This window comes from Nicotiana tabacum, chromosome 24, assembly GCF_000715075.1.
Source record: "Nicotiana tabacum cultivar K326 chromosome 24, ASM71507v2, whole genome shotgun sequence".
Classification (NCBI taxonomy): Eukaryota; Viridiplantae; Streptophyta; class Magnoliopsida; order Solanales; family Solanaceae; genus Nicotiana; species Nicotiana tabacum.
Genome location: NC_134103.1, coordinates 106,288,797 through 106,305,765, shown reverse-complemented (window position 1 = coordinate 106,305,765; position 16,969 = coordinate 106,288,797).

The window sequence follows — 16,969 nt, the reverse complement described above, 5'->3', positions numbered from 1 at the left end:
ACCAGAGCACTTGACCCCCAAAAAACGGGTTCAGAGGTTGACTGGTCGCATCACCGCCCTTTCAAGGTTCATTTCGCGATCATCTGATAGGTGTCATAAATTCTTCGACGTAATAAAAAAGGATAACGGTCTCCAATGGACCTCTGAGTGCACCCAAGCCCTGAAGGAGTTAAATGTGTACTTGTCATCGCCACCATTGCTCTCAAAACCAAAACCGGGGGAGCGCCTCCTCGTCTACCTCGCCGTATCCGAAGTAGCTGTGAGCGCGGTCCTGGTCTGAGAAAATAAAGGTACGCAGTCTCCCATCTATTACATTAGCAAAACACTAGTCGACGTCGAGACGAGATACCCTCACCTCGCAAAATTAGAATCTGGCCTTAGACGTAGCTTCACGAAAGCTTATACCATATTTTCAATGCCACCCTATCTCGGTCGTCACGATTTTCCCACTAAGTAACATTTTGCATAAACCCGAGCTATCGGGCAGGTTGGCCAAATAGGCCTTCGAATTGAGCGAGCACGATATCACATATCGGCCGCAAACAACGATAAAATCACAAGTCCTTGTAGACTTCATCGCCGACTTCAGCGCAAAAATAATGCCCGAAGTTGAAAAAGAATCCGTCCACGTTTCTCCCCAAATGCAAGACCTTTGGGTCATGTACACTGACGGTGCATCTAACGCGTTAGGGTCCGAACTGGGACTCGTACTCGAAGTCCCAATAGGCAATATGATTCGCCAGTCCATAAGATGCCAGGACATGACTAACAACGAGGCCGGGTATGAGGTTGTAATTGCAGGATTAAGACTAACACTCAAATACGACGTGAAACGGCTAAGACTGCGCTGCGATTCTCAACTCGTAGTCAACCAAGTCACAGAGACTTTCCAGATCAAGGAAAAAAGGTTGCAAAAGTACCAGACCGAAATCCATAAGCTGCTACCCGAGTTCGACGAATGTCAACTCGATCAGATCCCTCGGGCACAGAATACCGAGGCGGACAGCCTCGATCCACAGCCACCAAAAACATTGCAACCGGAGACAGAAGTGTAGCCCACCTTCTCAATTCATCGATAGACCTAATCGAGGTAAGAATCATAAATATTACTTGGGACTAGCGCAATCGTACTGTTACATACTTGCAGGACGAAATACTCCCAGTTGATAAAAAAGAAGCCAAGAAATCTCGAATGCAAGTAGCCAGGTACAATATCATTCACAACGACCTGTACAAGAGGACGTACGGTGGCCCTCTGGTGAAATGCCTGGGCCCAAATCAGATGCGGCGCGTCCTTGAGGAGGTCCACGCCACTGTGGAGCTCATTCCGGTAATCGGGCTTTGGTCAGATGCCTAATACGGGCAGGGTATTACTGGCCTACCATAAAAAAGGAGGCAGCGAATTTCGTGAGAAAATGCGAACAACGCCAAAAATATGCCCCAATGATCCACCAAGCAGGCGAACACCTACACTCAATAACTTCCCCTTGGCCATTCATCAAATGGGGAATGGACATCGTGGGCCCCCTCCCGGCAGGACGAGGTAACGTACGATTTCTTTTAGTTTTAACTCACTATTTCTCTAAATGGGTAGAAGCAGGAGAATTCGCCCAAATACGCGAACATGAAGTGATCGCCTTCATATGGAAAAACATCATATGCCATTTTAGTCTCCCCAAAGAGATCAGTTGCGACAACGGACCCCAGTTTGCGGGAAAAAAGGTCGCTGGATTTTTTTAAAAATTGCATATCAAAAGAATACTCTCAACGCCATACCACCCCGCGGGCAACGGATAAGCGGAGTCCTCCAACAAGTCGATACTGAACATCATGAAGAAAAAACTCGAAGTCGCCAAAGGGTTGTGGCCGGAAATATTACCAGAAGTACTCTGGGCCTACTGAACAACGTCGAAGAAGAGCACAACTGAGACGCCTTACTCATTGGTCTATGGAACCGATGCAGTAATACTGGTCGCAATCGGGGAGCCCAGCCTAAGATACTCCCACGAAAGCAGACCCAGTAACGATGAAAGTAGAAGGAATAAGCTCGATGAAAAGATATGGCCTACATAAGGATGATTGCCCAAAAACAACAAGCAGAATGCTATTATAACAAAAAGGCAAAGATCATGCCACTCAAAGTCGGGGACTACGTTCTTAAAGCTAAAACACAAGTGAACAAAGACCCACGAGAAGGTAAACTAGGAACAAATTGGGACAACCCGTAAAAAATCACCGCAACAGCGAACAAAGTGTCATTCCAACTAAAAATAATGGAAGGAAAGATACTACCAAACAACTGGAATATTTCACACCTCAAGTACTTTAACTTTTAAGTGATAAAGCGTCCCCAAAGTTATACTTTTTTTCCCTCACTTGAGTTTTGTCCCAATTGGGTTTTCTCAAGGAGGTTTTTAACGAGGCAACGGAGGGGACACCTCAGGTTGAAATATGCACAAACAGAAACATGGGACGACTAGTTCATTGCTCGACCTCTCAAGACTTCTCCAGCTCGACCAATGAAGGGACTAGATAGACTGGGATTGGGACTGGAACGCCAGCCAATGCCAAAAAAAAAATATATATGTAAATTTCTCCAAGTGTATGAACAAAGCACAAATGCATGAAGTTTATTTATATTTCTCCAAATGTACAACCAAGGAAACGTTGCCTTAAAGTTCACAACGTCGACAAATGCCTCACCTAGAGGCATACATAACTAAGTATAGGTTATATTCGACCTCGTTCGAATTAGCACCTAACTGACCCTCGGCCATAACTAAGTATAGGTTATATTCGACCTCATTCGAATTAACACCTAAATGGCCCTCGACCATAACTAAATATAGGTTATATTTGACCTCGTTCGAATTAGCACTTAACTGACCCTCGGCCATAACTAAATATAGGTTATATTCGACCCCGTTCGAATTAACACCTAACTGGCCCTCGACCATAACTAAATATAGTTATATTCGACCTCGTTCGAATTAACACCTAACTGGCCCTCGTCCATAACTAAATATAGGTTATATTCGACCTCGTTCAAATTAACACCTAACTGGCCCTTGAGCATAACTAAATATAGGTTATATTCGACCTCGTTCGAATTAACACCTAACTGGCCCTCAGCCATAACTAAATATAGGTTATATTCGACCTCGTTTGAATTAACACCTAACTGGCCCTCGGTCATAACTAAATATAGGTTACATTCGACCTCATTTGAATTAATACCTATTTGGCCCTCGGCCATAACATATATGTTCGACCTCGTTCGAACTAACATCTACTGGCCCTCGGCCATGATCAAAATTAGGTTTTGCTTCGACATCGTTCGAACTAACACCTGCTGACCCTCAGCCGTAGTTAAACTAAGGATATGTTCAACCCTATTCGAGCTAAGTGATCATGACTAAGAAAACCAAGTGACAAAATCAAAAAACATACAAGCACGAACCGAAGAAAAAAGATTCAGGTACAAATAACAAAACTGCATTTTATACTTAGAATATTTTTTACAAAGGCTCATAAAGACGCCCACAAAAACGTACAAGTTTACGGCTAATTAAAAAGAGAAATAAAGAAAACCTACTGATTGCCGCCAGGCCAAGCAATGCCATTGGCTTGATCACCTGAACCGTCCCCATCTGCCCATTCACGATCACCACCGCCCTCAGGATACGCGTCCTCATACCAAGCGTCCTCTTCAATCCGATCCATACCCGCATCATCGTCACCTGCCTCCAGTGTAGCAGGATCATAACCACAAGCGACCCAAGCTTCACGTGCCTTAACACGAGCATCTTCGAAGATGACTTCTAAAACGGTGCCCGCCCTCATCAGATCTCTAAATATATCTAGCTGGGCCTCGACGTGAATCCACTCTTGGTACAAATCTCGCGGAATATCAAGAAAATCAAAAGTGTGGGAAGAGGATGGTCGAGCCAGTTGTTGGGCCTTATCGGCCTCAAGAGCGGCGACTCGATCACAAAGTCCAGAAGCTTCTTTCTCTAACTCTCCAATCCATTCATCAAGCCGCTCTTCTTTGAGCATGGCCGTCTCCAAAGCACTCTCTCGCTCGGAACAAAGAATACGGATCACGATCTACAAAGCCTCTGCCTTCCTCATAGCCCCCGACTGAGCCAACTCTGCCTTCTCGACAACCTCGCCACTTAAAGCATCCGCTTTGAATTGACATTCCTCAAGCTCGGCGCGCAGTCAGACCACCTGAGCTTGAAGATCGCCACACTGGGCTTCGACCCCCTGATAAACTCAAGCTCTTATTCTTTATTCCTTAGCGTCCCCTCAAGAACGCTGAATTTTTCGATGGTCCTCACCAGCTCGTCAACCTTTTCCTTCAGTTCATCTCGAAGAGCCTGGAAATTGCCTCTCTCGCCAAACTGCCTACAAATTTCTCGATGCTTATCGTTGTACTCGCGGTACTTTCGCTTCAACTTCATTAAAATAGCCTTGCGCCTCTCCTCTCTTTGAGCGCTTTCAATTTCCAAAATTACAGTCTGCAATCACAAAAGGAGAAAGTCAAACACAAGAACCTCTCTGTTGACAAAGGCGAAGCACTAAGACAGATAAAAAATCTAAATAAAGCAGGTAAGAAAAAGAAGCCTTGAAAACATTTACCCTAAGAGCGAGGCCGACTATGCTCCTCGATATGGTGATATCATCCAACTCCGCAAGGGTTACACCCTCCATGTCGGAACAAAAGGGCTCAAGAGCAGGGACCAAGTTCTCCATGTTTTTCAATAGATCACGGTCCATTGGTAGCGTGATGGTCCGCGTAGACCCCTCCAATCTTACCTCAAGCTGGGTGAACCCCTCCTCCATCATCCTCATTTCATCGGCATCGAGATCAGAACCCGTCTCATAGCCATCCTTGGCAACATCTTTGCCTTTCCTGTCAGCCGACGAAGGAGCATCGTTAGCCGGTCGCAATGTCGATGGCCCATCCTATCGCAAATTATCAGAAGCCACAGCGGCCAACCCTTTATCTTTTACCGTCGCAAAGGGAAGGGGTATGTCATCTACGGCTTCCGCCGATGTCAGGATGTCGGACGCCCGCTCGACATTGTCCTCAAGTATTATGGTCATTGTTTCGCAGATGACGAAATTGTCCATTGTCGAATATACAGCCCGGGCAACCCCATCACCAACGTCCACCGACTTTCTCTTGCGGGGCACCAAATTCCCATTGCTTAGCGGAGATTCCTCTTCCTCGTCTACCAGACGGTATAAAGGGGAAGCCGGAAGCCCCATTATTTAGATATTTGTAGACGGAGAAAAAGTCGATGCTGAGTCAGCGGTAGCCGGGGCTGAAGACCGAACAGACCTAGTCGCAGTCGAGGAGGGAACGGAAGCGGAGGAGCGAGTAGTTCTAACCTCGATTGCAGAAGGAATAGATGCCAAAGATGAGGCAGCCGTCCTCTTGCGGAATGAAGGGTGGGGCTCTCGACCTCCTCGAAGGTCCCCAGTCTGAAGAAAGAACCAAAAAGGTTATCACCATCAACGGAAGCAAACTAACAGAAATAAATGACTAAAAGGCCAAAGAACAAAAGAAAGCGAACTAGCTCACCGGTCGAGGGAGGAACAAGCCCAAACTTCTTGAGAAAGCTCGGCCACTCACGAATTCCCACGGTGCGAGGGAGAACTCGACCAACCCAAATAGCAATATCCCCGACCAAATGAGGGGGCGTAGTCTTGGCTGCATAAGAAGAGAACCCGAGTTCAGGATCTACGACCAAAACAAGCAAATCGAATGTTTTAACGAAGAAAGAATTAAACGCTTACGAGTGTAATTCCAGGTTTCAGGAAAGCTGTCCGCGTTTACCACCACGTCTTTGGTTCTGACAAAGAAGAAATTGTGCCAGAATTGGCGGTTTACCTTGTCGTCCATCTTCACCACCAAGCATTTGCCCCCTCAATGGCGAAGATTCAACATCGTCCCCCTATAGAAACTAGTGGCGAAAAGATGCATCAGATGCGAAGCGTGACCTTGACCCCGGCCAGTTCCGCATATTTAGTAAACATCCTAATAAGCTTGTAGATATATGGAGAAAGCTGGGTCGGGCAAACGCCATAGTAACGGCAGAACTCCTCCGCCAGCGGGAGAAGGGGAAGAGTGTAGCCAACATGAAAATGGCAAGCGTAGACACAATACCCGAGACGGTGGGCTTGCATCGCATCCCGCTCTGCATGAATCAGATCAACATGAGCGGGAAGGTTGAATTTAACCCTAAGCTTTGCTAGATCGACCTCTTTCATCGCCGACTCGGAAACCTCGGGCTCATCTTCAGGTGCTTTCGAGAAGTCAGACCTAACTTTCTCACCACGAGGAACTATCTCCTCCACCGTGGGGAAGTTCTCATCCTCATTAGCAGCCGAAACGCCTACGGCATGAGGAGGCTTAATCACCGCCAAAGGGACCGGTCTACTTCCCTCACCAGGACCAGAAAACACGTTGTCCATAGTTCCAACAAAAGAGAGGATATTTAAGTGCTGGAGGGTTGGAAGCAACTGGGATCACCGTAACCAGGAGAGTAGACACACAATAATGAAGTAAGGAGAAGAAAACACAAGGATTCGATATGAAGAATATGCAAAACACGAATGAATATCCTCATCTCCCTATTTATAAGAATTCAAGTGTCAGAACCGAGAAATCAGGCCATCATTGCCAGCGCTGGTATTGAAACGGCAGATGGACGAAAAACGACGCAAAACATCGGGAAAACGCACCATAATAACGCATTTTTCCGATGCACTTTGAGTTATTTTATATATTTGAATTTGTCTTCAATGTACTAAATAGTAAAATATACATATTAGGAATGCAATACACCAAATCTTCACCAAGGTTTCTTTCTTTTACTAATATAGTATTGCTATCGGCCAAGGAAATTGAAGAGAATCTCGTACCATACTCATGTCTGGTAGGTGGTGGACCTCATTCCTTTGCCTTCCCCTTCCCCTACTTCAATAAATGTCTTTGTCTAAAGATTAATCGTAAAAACAACCTCTTAGCAAAAATATATAATAATATTACATCGATATAATAATATTGCATCAATAATATCTCATGCCTATGTAGCTAAAATTGGAAAAAGGGAAAAGTTATATAAGCAATGAGTAGGAAGAAGATTATTCCCTTTTATCCATTAGTGTTAAACAACAACAACAATAACAACTCAGTATAATTTCACTTGTGGGATCTGGGTAGGGTAGTGTGTATGCAGACCTTACCCCTACCATGGGATAGAGAAGCTGTTTCCGATAGACCCTCAGCTCCCTACCTCCAAGAACTCCCCACCTTACTCTTGAGGTGACTCGAACTCACAACCTCTTGGTTGGAAGTAGATGGTTCTTACCACTACCACAACCCATTCTTATCTTATCCATTAGTGTTAAACAACATCAGATAAAAGTGACTATTTTAATATGATGAACATTAAAACCCCTTTGGGCCAAAAACAGAATGATTATTAATTTAACTAACACCTCTTATGATTAAAGTGGCAGAGATACATGATTAGGATACCAGATAGTTGGGTACAAGCGTTATTAGATGTGGGATAAATTTATCCTTAAATTAAGTTTCATTGTCGGAAGTGAATTTAGTTTTCGATTAAACCTTGGATTAACTTGCTTATCAAGATATTTTTAGAACTTTTTGGTTTTAAAAAAAAAGAAATTAAACTTCACCTTGAAGGCAATGGTCCGATCCGACAAAGGTATGTGGTTGATGAAATTTTTGTTGTACGATTTGCACCATTTTGTTCTTGTATAGGTCAAAATCTATCTCAGTACTTAGGGCAAAATAATATCGAAAAAAGAGTCACCCGAGATCGACCAGGAGATAGCGAGGCTCGTGGTTGAGATGCAGGCGATGGTCGATGTCGAGCACCGCAAAAAGAGCTGTAACAACTAGTTTATTAGAATAGGGAATTAAAGAGAATATTTCATTGAATATTCTCTGCACTTGTACTACTGGGGTTTACTGGCGGTATGTCCCATATAAATAGGAAAAAAGTTAATGAACAGGGGTATGTGATATTCATTGTGATAAGAGTAGACTTTGCTAAAAGATTTTCTCTCTCTTGGAAAGATACAAACACTACATTTTTATCAAGATTCTTGCTCATATTATTCCATACTTTTCCATCAGATCCTAGAATATTTCGAATGTTCTAATATCTGTCTGCCACTAATTATTGACAGGAGGAATAATCACCTAGCTCATTGTTTATTGGGTGAACCACTTCTTATATTTACTTAAATGTCATTTATTGTTATTTATTGCTAGTTACTTCTCCATTAATACAGATAACTTTCGAAACACATATTGAATGCTAGTGTCGATTTTCTACTAGATTTGTCTAAACGTTAGCCATTTTGTTAGAATCCACATCTAAAGATATTATCATTAACCAGGTTTAACCCGTTATTGTGTAAATATAATCGTTTTTACGCAAACAATCCTCTTTTTTTTTTTTTTTTTTTTTTGTATAATCCTATAATATTCGGTTATTAATTCAGATTTGCTTCATATATGAGCCATTAAAAGTGAAGTGCTCCTTAGTCGTCTCTATCTGAAGAAATTTCTCTATTGTTAAACTTGAAACATCTGATTAAAAGTCGAAGGGATCTTGTTCAGTCGACTACGTCCATTCTCTCCTTCATTCATCCATTAGATTCATGAGTTTTGTTTTTTCTATTTCAGTTACTCTAAATTTTAAAAATATTTTCATTATTTGCTGGTCGAGAATTATAGGCTTTCAGCTAATCTCTACCTACTGCTTAATAATTTGGCGGTGTCCCCACTTGGGCCATATTCATCTGTTGTCTGAATTGGACTCACTGGCCGTCGGTGATCCATTCCTAACCCTTTATTAACCTTTGGAATTAAATTACATATACGAACAATATAAAGGATTATTACTTACCATAAATATTTATTTGTAATTTTTATGATTATCTTATAATGTGAAAGTTGAAGGCTGTAATGGGTGTGAAGTTAACACTTAGCGTAAATCTCATAAGTTGCTTGATTGAACCAAAAGTCCTTTGAATAATCAAATAGTCAAGACGGTCACAGTTCAAATTGAAATGTTATACTAATGAATTCAGATATGAGTAATCTCTTGGTCACAACTGTACAATTATGACTTCCGTACTTTCTTAATTATTTACTTCGGTTCACTTTAAGTATTTTTTTAAATTTTTTTCATCTATAATATTTGATTTTTCTAGATATCAAGAAAAAATTAACTTCTTCTTTTCAAAATTGTCCATAGAGTAAAGAGTCTAGGAATAGTTTGTTATATTTTCAATGAGCAAATTAAGATTAATATGGTCAATTTCATTATTAATTAATGTTAAAAAGAGAATTCCTTAATGTATGTGAAAAAAGCCAAAAAAATTACTTAAAGTAGACCGGAGGGAGTAGTAACGAGTTTATAAAATAAAATAAATATTGAAAAACACTTACATTGACCACGGTGAATTGAGAGTTCTAGGCTATCTAATTACACAGTAGATGACATTACCAGTTATAATCTATCCATAATCTATGTATTTCACTCAAGGTGTGTAGAACTAACTTACCTTAAAGTTGCTAGTTGAAATCCTTTCTCAAAAGCTCTGAAATCGCCCGAAAATGGAGAAAAATGGGCTCAAAAATGTATGAGCCCCGATTTTTAACCATTCTGCCAAGCAGTGGTTTCGCATCTGCGGCTAGCTAGCCGCTTCTGCGGCTCTGCATCTGCGGAAAAGGTATCGCAGATGCGGTTTTCCCCCCTAAGCCGGCCCTTCGCTTCTGCGGTCAGCGACTCGCATCTGCGACTTGTACGTCGCACCTGCGCCTTCTCCGCACCTGCGCTTCTCTCCTTCGCACTTGCGCCTTCGCAGGTGCGACCCTTTTTCCGCGTCTGCGGTTCTGACAGAACTGGGGAGCTTCAGCTTTGGCTCTCAATTTCCAGCTTAGTCCGAGCCTTATCCGATTGACGCTCGGGGCCCCCGGGGCCCCGCCCGAACATACCAACAAGTTTGAAATCATAAAATGGACTGGATCGAACTCTCAAAACTTGTGAAACAACATCAAAACTAAGAATCATACCTCAAACCAAATTGATTCAACTTAGAAATTTTAAATTCTTCAAACTTACTCCGAACGCACCGAAACATACTTATACTACTCTGAATGACACCAAATTTTGCGTGCAAGTCTTAAATTATCATACAGAACTATTTCCAAACTCGAAATTTCAAACGGACCTCTATTACTCCAAAACCTACTCCAAACCAAATTTAAAGAACTTTAAACCTTTAAATAGTTGATTTTCACTATTAAGCGCTAAAACGATCTCGGGTTATCCAAAACCCGATTCGAACATACGCCCAAGTCCGAAATCATCATACGGACCTATTGGAACCGTCAAATCTCGATTCCGGGGTTATTTTCTCAAAATATTGACCGAAGTCAAACTTGGCCTCTTAAAGCCAAACTAAGGAACCAATTGTTTCGATTTCAACCCGATCACTTCCAAATCCTGAACCAACCATCCCCGCAAGTCATAAATTAATAAAAGTACATATGGGGAGTTATTTTTAGGGGAAAGGGGTTCTAAAAGTCAAAATGAATGATTGGGTCATTACATTCTCCACCTCTTAAACAAGCGTTCGTCCTTGAACAGGTTTAGAATTGTACCTGGAGTGCTGAATAAGTATGGATATCTGCTCCTCATGTTTTCCTCGGCCTCCCAAGTCACTTCCTTGACTGGTTGGCCCTTCCACTGGACTTTTACTGCAGAAATCCTCTTGGACCTTAACTGGCAAACTTGTTTATCAACAATGGCAACTAGCTCCTCTTCATAACCCAAGCTATTATCTAGCTGAACTGTGCTGAAGTTAACACATGTGACAACTGGATGAACTCCTGATAGAATGGGAGTCAAAGCAAGCTCGTAAGCAACCTCCCCAACTCGTCTCAACACCTCAAATGGGCCTATAAACCTTGGTCTCAACTTCCCTTTTTTCCCAAATCTCATGATTCCCTTCATTGGCGAAACTTTCAAGAGAAATTTTTCACCTACCATAAAAGATAAGTCACGCGCTTTCTGATCCGCGTAACTCTTCTGTCTGGACTGTGCTGTACGAAGTCGCTCCTGAATCAACTTTACCTTTTCCAAGGCATCCTTCACCAAATCAGTACCATATAACTTAGCCTCACCGAGCTCAAACCATCCGATGGGCGAACGACATCGCCGACCATATAAAGCCTCAAATGGAGCCATCTCGATGCTGGATTGGTAACTTTTATTATAAGCAAACTCGGCCAAAGGCAAGAAACGATCCCACTGGCCTCCAAAGTCAATCACACATGCCCTGAGCATATCCTCCAAAATCTGAATTGTCCGCTCTAACTGCCCGTCGGTCTGTGGATGAAAGGCTGTGCTGAGCTCTACACGGGTCCCCAATTCACTCTGTATTGCTCTCCAGAAATGTGAAGTAAACCGAGGGCCTCTATCTAATATGATAGAAATTCGCACACCGTGTAACCGAACTATCTCTTGAATATATATCTGGGCCAACCTCTCTGAAGTATATGTAGTCACAATAGGAATAAAGTGTGTCGACTTGGTCAACATGTCGACAATGACACAAACTGCATCAAACTTCCGCAAGGTCCGCGACAACCCAACTACAAAGTCCATAGTGATGCATTCCCATTTCCACTCTGGTATAGTCATTTGCTGAAGTAGGCCACCTGGCCTCTGGTGCTCATATTTAACTTGCTGGCAATTTAGACACCTAGCTACATACTCAACTATGTCCTTTTTCATTCTTTTCCACTAATAATTCTACCTCAGGTCACGATACATCTTCGTAGCGCCTGGATGAATAGAATACCGAGAACTATATGCCTCCTCTAGGATCGTTTTCCTTAGTCCATCCACATTAGGAACACATAGACAATCCTGGTGTCGTAGAACACCATCCGCGCCAATAGTAACTTTCTTGGCACCACCCTGTAGTACCGTTTCTCGAAGAACCATTAAGTGTAGATCATCATACTGTTGAGCCTTGATCTACTCAAATAATGAAGACTGGGCCACAACACATGCAAGAACTCAGCTGGGCTCTGAAATATCTAGCCTCACAAGTCTGTTAGCCAAGGACTGAATATCTAAAGCTAATGGCCTCTCATCTGCTGAAATGAAAGCCAAACTACCCATACTCTCCGCCTTTCTACTCAAGGCGTCTGCAACTACATTTGCTTTGCCCGGATGATACATGATAGTAATATCATAATCTTTTAGTAACTCAAGCCATCTGCGCTGTCTCAAATTTAAGTCCCTCTGCTTGAACAAATGCTGCAAACTACGATGATCAGTGTAAACTTCACAAGACACCCCATAAAGATAATGCCTCCAAATCTTAAGAGCATGAACAATCGCAGCTAACTCCAAATCATGCACTGGATAGTTCTTCTCGTGAGGCTTCAGCTGACGTGAGGCATACGCAATAACTCGCCCTTCCAACCCAAGCCACCGCGTGAAGCGTCGGAATACACTGTATACATCCCTGAACCGGAAGGCAACACTAACACTAGTGTTGTAGTCAATGTTGTCTTGAGCTTCTGAAAGCCCACCTCACAATCATCGGACAATCGGAACAGAGCACCCTTATGGGTTAATTTTGTCAAAGGTGCTGCAACAGATGAAAGACCTTCCACGAACCGACGATAATAACCTGCTAAACCCAGAAAATACCTGATCTCAGTCATCGAAGTGGGACGATGCCAATTCTGAACTGCCTCAATCTTTTTGGGATCAACTTTAATGCCCTCGCCCGATACAATATGCCCCCAAATGCTATAGACTCTAGCCAGAATTCACATTTGGAGAACTTAGCATATAGCTTTTGTTCCCGCAACGTCTGAAGCACTACTCTTATATGCTGCTCATGCTCTTCCTTTCCGCGCGAGTAAATCAAAATATCATCAATGAAAACAATGTCAAACGAATCAATATATGGCCTGAATACCCTGTTCATTAAATCCATAAACGTTGCCGGGGCGTTAGTTAAATCGAAGGACATTAGCAGAAACTCATAATGACCATATCTAGTCCGGAAAGCAGTCTTCGGAACATCCGAATCCCGAATCTTCAACTGATGGTACCTCGACCTCAAGTCGATCTTAGAGAACACCCTAGCACCCTGCAACTAGTCAAATAGATCATCAATACGCAGAAACGGGTACTTGTTCTTAATAGTGACTTTGTTCAATTGACGATAATCAATTCATATTCGAATCGTTCCATCCTTCTTCTTCACAAATAATACCGGTGTACCCCAAGGCGATACACTCGGTCTGACGAACCCTTTGGCTAGTAACTCCTTAAGCTGTTCTTTCAACTTTTTCAATTCTTTTGGATCCATACGATACAATGGGATAAATATAGGCTGGGTATTTGGAGCCAAATCAATACAGAAATCAATATCATGATCAGGTGGCATGCCTGGAAGATCTGAAGGAAATACATCGGAGAACTCCCAAACTACAGGCCTCTTAAAGCCAAACTAAGGAAGCAATTGTTCTGATTTCAACCTGATCACTTCCAAATTCTAAACCAACCATCCGCGCAAGTCATAAATTAATAAAATCACATACTGGGAGTTTTATTTAAGGAAACAGGATTCTAAAAGTCAAAATGACCGGTTGGGTCATTACAGAGAAAGTCAGGTCTGATTTTACAAATGCGCCTGAAGCTAAACCCGAAATATCTTAGTCGGCGATGAAGAAGGCCGATTTATTAGAGCTTAGGGCTAAGTTCAGCAATCCCGCTCGCATCGAGTTGGTCCCTGCCGGGCGGGATGTGTTACAAGTCCACCGCCTCGGGTATTGTGCATTCTACACTTACCCTTTTCATGTCAGCTACACTCTTCCCCTTCTTTCACTGGCAGAGGAGTTTTGTCATTTCTATGGCGTTTGCCCGACTCATCTCTCACCGTATATCTATAAGCTCATCAGGATGCTTACTAAGTTTGTGGAGCTGGCCATAGTCGAGATTACTCTTCAGCATCTGACGCATTTATTCGCCCCTAGTTTCTATAAGGGGACGATGGTGAACCTTCACCACCGAGGGGAAAAGTGCCTGGTGGTGAAGATGGATGACACGGCTAGCCTCCAGTTCTGGCACAACTTCTTCTTCGTCAGAACTGAGGACGTGGTGGCCAACGTAGATGTCTTCCCTGAAACTTGGAACTATACTCATAAGTGTGTAATCTTTCTGTGTTGAGGCATTTGGTTTACTTTGCTTAGTCGCGGGTTCTGATCACTTGCTCCTTTCTTATGCAGCCAAGACTTCGCCCCCTTCTTTGGTCGGGGACATTTTTGATTGGGCCGACCGGCTCCTCCCTCACATCGTGGGGATTCGTGAGTGGCCGGGCTTTCTCAAGAAGTTTAGGCCTGCTCCTTCCTCGACCGGTGATTTTCTTTGCTTTGGCTTCTTGGTTACTCACCTTTTGTGGTTCACTATGGTTGACCTTTTCTTTTGCGCTTCTCTCAACTCCAGCCCAAGGGCCTTCGAGGAGGCCAAGATCTCCCCAACCTGCATTCTATAAGAGGAAAACTGCTACCTCTTCGACTTCTACCCCTTTTACGACGGCGGTTGATCCTGCTCGCTCCTCGGCTCCACTTGCCGCTACTTTAACATCAATTTCTTCTCTATCTACAGATACTTTGGCAGTGGAACCTTCGGCTTCCCTTTTGTACTGTCTTACGGATGAATATGAGGTCAGTGGATATTGGCGACGGGGTTGCCTGGGTCATGGACTTTGTGATGGATGATTTTGTCCTTCATGAGACGGCGACCATTATCCTTGAAGATGTCGTCAAGCTGGCGTGTGAGGTTCCGAGATTGGTGGAGGCTGACGAAGACGTGTATCGCCCTTCCGTGATGACAGAGGCTAAAGGCCAGCTGTGAGGGCTTTTAATTATTTGTGGCAGGAGGGGCCGTCGACTTCGCAGCCAATTGGTAATACTCCCTTGTCGGTCGATGAGAGAGATAAAGGCGTTGCCGAAGATGGTTATGAAACAGGCTCAGACATTGATGCCACTGAACTGAGGATGATGAAATAGGGGTTTATCCAACTCGAGGTGAGGTTGGTGGGGTCTACGATGAGCATTGAGATCCCCATGGATTGTGATCTATTGAAAAATACGGAGAATGTAGTCCCAGCCCTCGGCCCTATTTGCTCCGAAGTGGAAGTTGAAACCCTCAAAGAGCTGGACGATGTCACTCTGTCGAAGAGCATAGCCAGCCTCGCTCTCAGGGTGAGTATTTCAGCGCTTTGTCTTTCTAACTGTGGTGTTTTTTGTTCAGTGTTTCGTCTTTGCAGGTGAGGGAGTTCTCATTTTTGCTTTTCTTTTTCTTGTGATTGCAGACCATGATCCTAGATATTGAGATTTCTCGAAGGGAGGAGAGGCATAAGATAATATTTGAAGAGTTGAAGCGCAAAATATTTTGAGAACCGGGGCAAGTACCGGGAGATTCGCAGGCGTTTTGGCGAGGGCGACAACTTACAGGCTCTACGTGAAGAGTTGAAGGAGAAGGATGACGAGCTGATGAGGGTCATTGAGAAATACAGTGTCCTTGAAGGGACATTGATAGGTAAAGAGGAAGAGCTCGAAGTCAGCAAAGGGGTCGAAGCCCAGTGCAGTGACCTTCAAGCTCAGGTGGTTTCGCTGCGTGCCCAACTTGAGGAGTGTTAATTCAGAGTGGATGCTCTAAATGGCGAGGTCTCCAAGAAGGCAGAGGATCTTGAGAAGGCGGAGTTCGCTCGATCTGAGGCTTCGAGAAAGGCAGAGGCTTTTAATTCAGTGATCCGGACTCTCCGTTTTGAGCGAGAGTATGACTTGGAAACGGTAAGGCTTAGAGCAGTTTGATGAGAGGATTGGAGAGTTGGAGAGAGAGACTTCTGGCATCTACGATCGAGTTGCTGCTCTTGAGTTCGAGAAAGCCCGATTACTGGCGCAACCGTCCTCATACCATACTTCAGATTTTCCTAATGTTCCTCGAGAGTTGTACGAGGAGTGGATTCATGCCGATGCCCAGTTAGACGTTTTTATGATTTACATACGGTGGGATCCGTTTTTGAGGCCACCCTCGAAGATGCTCGTGTTAAGGCTCGCGAAGCTCGAGTCGCTTGCGGGTATGGCCCCGCTATGCCAGAGGTCGACGAGGACGAGGGGACAAAGGTGTAGACCGGCTAGAGCAGAATGCCTAGTATGGCGCTGCATATCCTCAGGGCGAAGGCGGCGATAGCAAGGGTGTTGAAGGTTAAGGGGGTGACACTATTGAGGGTCGAGTCGGTAGGGATGTTGAAGGCCGTGATGGTGGTGGCCAGTAATTCCCTTTTGATTTTTTGTATATTTTTTCTTGTAGTTGGTGGCGTCTTCGTGAGCCTTTGTAAAAACTATTTCAAGTATAAAATGCCAACTTCGATAATTATATATGATTCTCTTCTTGTGGTTCGTTTTGCATTTGCATGTTTTTTTTATTATGTCGCTTGTTTGCCTTTATTTTCTGACCGTGATCAATTGATGGCGAATGGTGGCCAGAGGTTGGTGGGCATTTATTAACAATGTTTTAAATATGGTCGAGGGTCAGTAGGTGTTAGTTCGAACAAGGTCGAACATAGCCTAAATTTAGTTATGGCTGAGGGCCGGTAGGTGTTATTTCGAATTAGTTCGAATATAATCTAAGTTTAATTATGGCCGAGGGCCAGTGGGCATCAGTTCGACGAGGTCGAACATAACCTAATTTTCATTATGGCCAAGGATCGGTAGGTGTTAGTTCAAATGAGGTCGAACATAACCTAAATTTAGTTATGGCCGAGGGCCGGTAGGTGTTAGTTCGAACAAGGTCAAACATAACCTAAGTTTAATTAT